General features: G+C 46.8%; 1 long non-coding RNA gene across 1 annotated transcript; it reads left to right on the top strand.

Moving 5' to 3' along the window:
* Positions 1–2,018: 2,018 nt before the first annotated feature.
* On the top strand, positions 2,019–3,564 carry LOC112477524. The gene is made up of 2 exons (XR_003045490.1): positions 2,019–2,120; positions 3,401–3,564. It is a non-coding gene; the product is annotated as an uncharacterized LOC112477524 (long non-coding RNA).
* Positions 3,565–4,975: the final 1,411 nt, after the last annotated feature.

Here is a 4,975-nt window from a genome sequence, read left to right as displayed (position 1 = left end):
CCTGGATCATAGGCCCTGAGGATCCACTGCCTGACTCATTCAAGTGTTGAAACTTATGCATAAAGTTTCATCAAGAAATAACTGGCAGCTTTTCACTGTTCTTGTTTGTACTCTTTTTTAAAATAACCCTGTATAATTTGTTCCCATATTTCAGCATGTAAGTATGATAAACAAAAAGTTTCATTCTTTTTAGAGCAAACACCAGTGGCATGTACAGACGGGTTCGATCAGCCTGGGAAAGAAGCCTTTTCTCGCTTGGGGCATCCACAGATATGTCATCAGCGTCAGCATCACAGGTCAACTGTCCAGGAGACCACAAGTCAACCCCCAAACAAGCTTGCTTTCCTTTCTCAACAAACAATGCCCCTCACAGTGCTCCTCCATCTGTGCCTCAAGGGAGGGAGGTCTCTTACTGTCCCCCGCTGTGTGACTGGCGTCGCTGGGCACCTTGCTCTCCAGGCAAACGGTCAGCGCCCCTGTTGTGTCTTTGTGGTCACTGTTACCTGAGGCTCATCTACTGAAGACCAATTAAGTTTGTGCGGACGGCCAACAAGATCAGGGTTTCTCTGTCCTCAAGGAAAGCAGGAGAACAGACGCGAGCATGCGCGGGACTGATGTACTAGGCTCCAGGCTGCTGGGTAATTGCCCTCAGAAGACCCAGAAGCCATGAAAAGTGAAAAGAAGGCCGCTAACAGGATTCCGTGTGTGTGTGTGTGTGTGTGTGTGTGTGTGTGCGCGCGTGCGTGTGTGTCCCAACTCTCCAGACACGGGCTCTGTCAATAAACAAGTGAGGGTTTGACAGTCATTCTACAATAGCATTTCGAGCTCTTGGTTTCAGGTAATCTGCTTCTGCCGTCCCACAGGATTTGCAAGGCCCCTTACACTGGCCTTGGGACCTGCTTGCTGGATTTCTGCTGGCCCAGTCCAGCCTTGCTGGAAGGCCTTAGAGCAGACCGAGCCTGGACCTCCGTTCGTCTTTGTGCTCCAGGCTTAATTTCATGAAGCATAGTTGGTGAAAACCTCAACTGGAGTAAGACATTCAGCCATTAAGGAAGACACTCTGAAGAACACGCTGCGGCACATCCAAAGAAAATGTTAGACGACATCCAAATTTCATGCGTATTTGAACAACAAAAAAAAACTCTATACAAGAGTGGTTCTGTAAACCACTCTCTATAAACCAGAGGGTTCTATAAATGCCCCAGGAGAGAGTTCCCCTACAGAACCTCCAGGCTAAATCACGTCGCTCACGTGGCCAAGACCCAAAGAAGTGGTCAGATTATTCACTCTGCCTTCACGTTGTGTACTTGGGATGCTTTTAAAAACCATGTATGAACGTAGGTAGTGTGCTTCCTTGACATCTGAAATGGCGTGGGAAGAGTTGCTTTTGATCAAACTCATGAAAGTAGTGAGCGTTAATGTTAAAACAATACTTTTTTTTTTTGCTTAAAAACAACACGGAAAAAAAGAAAACAGTAAAACATTCACTGCAGTCACACATCATGTAGGCAAAGAAAAGTATTCAATAAGAGCGAAGGTAATTCTTTTCTATGAGGACTGTTGGTTTCAATTAGCACCTTTTCTGTAAGTTTAAATCATGATCCACATATTTTAAGAACTGAAATTACAAGTGCAACTTCTGAGCGAAAGTTCATTTTCAGCCTCTTAAGCTCTTAAAATCACCTCAATCACCGGGTATTAAACTTTGTTACCTAGAAACTGAATGAAAAATACCCGAGCAGTAGCTACATGGTCACTGCGTATAGAGGGGCTGTTGTTTTTCCCATCAACTTCTCGTTTTTCTCAAACTGTATATTTTCTCCTTCTGTCGCGTAAAGTTGGCTTGCGTGTAATGTTGGACTGCATTCAGTCTTGAATTGCCAGGGCCACCAAAATGGCCAGGGAGAAGTTTCACGTTGTTTGAAGAACGTTTTGCAGTGTTTTCTGAGTAGACCTTACGGTGAGGAGGTCTGACGAAGAGTGAGATGAATGACTTGTTTTATTTCATTACGCTTCAGGCCGGCCAGCTGAACTATGTGGACCCAGCCACTGGCTACGTGGTGCTCACCCAGGTCGCTCACTTACAGAGAGGAAGATGCTGCGGCTCTGCCTGCAGACACGTGAGTGGCAAACTCCCACATCACAGCGGGAGTTGGCGGGGCTTCCGTAACTTCATAACTACCTGTCATTCGAAAAACAAGTCAAATAAAAAAGCTAAATAGACCCGTAGCACGCTTTTCACAAGCTGCTCAAGCCAGGGGCAGCGAAGTCCTCAGGGCCAGCACAGGGCCTTTTAAGTTAATGGGATTTGGTGGCATTTCACTGTGACCACCAGTTCCTTGAAATGCCGTGATTCGAAATCCATGGGAGTTCTTTATTACAAGGAAACTTTTCATGAGGTTTTAAATAAGTTGTGTTCACTTATTTAAGTACAAAGAGGGCAGGAAAAGGAGCTGGAATGGTGCACACACTGCATCCCAGAAAACGTTTTTTCTTCATTATTAGCTGAATAAATAGAAACTTGCCCAGCATTGAAAGGTGGGTGTCTTTTGAATGATTATGATTTTCTTTCTTTGTTCCTTTTTCCCTCTTTCCTTCCTCCCTCCCTTCCTTCCTTCCTCCTTCCTTCCTCTTCTCTTCTTCCTCCTCCTCCTTCTGCTTCTCTTTCTCTCTCTCTCTTTCTGTGGCATTTTCTACTGTCTTTAACCATGACACTAGCTACCCCAAACGTACTGCTGTACCTTTCCTAAAATATATATTTCAGTGGAATGTGTGTGTATATATATTCACTGATTTAGATGAACTCACTACTTTTCCATTTTGAGCAAAAAAAAAAAAAGTAAAATAAATGGAAATGGGTTCTCCACAGTAAGTTTTTAGAAGCATCTTAGTCAGGTAAATTGTTATAGAGCTAGGATTATAAACGGATACGAACCTCTGTCTGTAGACCACTTTTACTGTATGTTTTGGGGCAAAAAGGTATTATTTACTTTAACCGACCCCACTTTGTAATTAGGGCGTCGATGCTGCATGTGTGTATTGAATGCCGCCGGCATTGAAAAATTAAGCCTCCACTTTTATGGATGGTCCTACCTGTACCATTAGCTGTTTCTAATGAAAGGCATAAGAAATTTGCATAAATTGGGGAACTGAGGATTTTCTAAGAGTGAGTGTTTAACGGTGAAATTCTTGAAGTTGGAAAGTGGCATCGAGGACGTGATTCTTGGACCCTAATCAGGATTATTCGCCGAAGGTCGCCATTATTCTCCTTAGTCTCCAGGAGCCGAGAGATCAGACGATCTTCCTAACATGAGGGGCAGCCTCTCTCACCAGAGGTATCGCACCTTTCCAAGATGATAGTTAGGTAATTCTATAATACTTTGTTTTATTTCTTCTGCAGTGTCCATATGGTCAAGTCAACGTTAAAGACCCATCTAAAAGAAAGCGATTCAATTCCTATTTTTACATTTGACAACAGTTTCATCTCTGTTCTCCATCTAATTAAACCTTATTTTAACTACATTAAAAGAACATCAAGAAAGTAAAAAAAAAAAAAAAAAAAAAGCCAGCAAATGTGTTTCTGAAGTGGCACGTTAATAGTTTTTTTTTCTTTTTTTTTTTTTTGCTTCTTTTTTTTTTTTTTTTGTTTCAACACATATGTCGAAGAAAGAAAATAATGACTGTTCCATTAAACGAACAGAAGCAATCGGTGCCATTGGCAGCTCTCGGTTTTCGTGGGGCCTCGGCTCTCCTACTGTGTTCTCCTCGCTGTCAGCAGCCCAGCGGAAGTTGCTGGCGAACGGAAGAGCTCGAACGCATCCTCCCTTTTGTTCGCGTCCTGAGCGGTGAGGAGGTCCAGGTGAGGCTGCCTGCCCTGGAGCCCCGGTGCCCGGAAGGTGCCAGTGTGCGCTGGGAGACGCTCTCACCGTCCATCTGTTCTCTCGATGAAAACTTTAAATCGCTCTGACTCGGGGGGTCAGGCCGCTTCCAGTGAACCGTCCTTTCTTCTCTCCCCCACATTTTTCTCCTCCATTTCCTATGCCGTTTCCCCGGTGGCTCTGTCTTAGAAGGTTTTATTAGCCTTGTCTCCCACAGACCCTGAAAGGATGTTCCCCAGCGCGCCAGGGGCTGGCCTTGGTCTCCGCCTGTGGCCTCAATAAGTGCTTTAAAGATCTTAAGCAACCCAAACCTTCTGGTGCCTTCTCCCATGTGAGATTCAAAATAAAAGCCCTTCAAACGGTAAAATAAGCGTAAAGAAGCCCAGGAAGGTTCTAATATTTCCATGGATTGTCACTTCCGTTGTTCATTTTACGGCAAATATGAAATTGTTTCCCAAAACAGTTGCATGTTGCTGCCTCTGCTCTGGCTTAGGTGCCCTCAGCAGCACTGGCCACTGGCTCTGCCAGGTGTCCAGGGCTCTGTGGCCAGGTGCTACCCTCCCTGGAAGTCATCTAGGGGTGGAAGGGGGTCAGCCTTGTGATGGGGGAGGCGCTTTGTCTTCGGACTCCTGAGCCCATCGATCTCTCCAGGCTGGGTCTGGGGCCGCCAGCTGACCCCACATTTCCCGCCACATTTGAAAACCAAGGCGGCTTTCCGGTGGGGGCTGGATGCTGCTCCCCTCAGCAGTGCCAAGAGAGAGAAGGGAAAGAAATGGAGCCGGCAAAGGCCATCTTCCCAGAGAAGCTAAGGAGAGAGGACAGGACGCGCATCCCCGGCGAGGCGGTGTTTTGAGAGAGGCGCCGGGCAGATGGGAATGACTGATGGGCGCCTCCTCCCCGCGCGCTCTCCCCGGCTCCCAGCAGCGGGCGCCTGGCCCAAGGAGCGAGGACCCGGTTCTGTCGCGCAGGACCTTTCTGTGGGACGCTTGTGACTCTTCCTGGCGGAACTTCAAGCTTGCGGGGCGACAACGGCAAAGGAGCTGCTGGGGATGGGGCGGGCAGCGCGCGCACTTTCCCGCTCTGGGGCGCCCGGGCCC

This window comes from Pteropus alecto, unplaced genomic scaffold (genome assembly GCF_000325575.1).
Source record: "Pteropus alecto unplaced genomic scaffold, ASM32557v1 scaffold90, whole genome shotgun sequence".
NCBI classification, from domain to species: domain Eukaryota; kingdom Metazoa; phylum Chordata; class Mammalia; order Chiroptera; family Pteropodidae; genus Pteropus; species Pteropus alecto.
The sequence above is the reverse complement of the archived record's forward strand: the minus strand, read 5'-3'. Positions and strand labels throughout refer to the sequence as shown.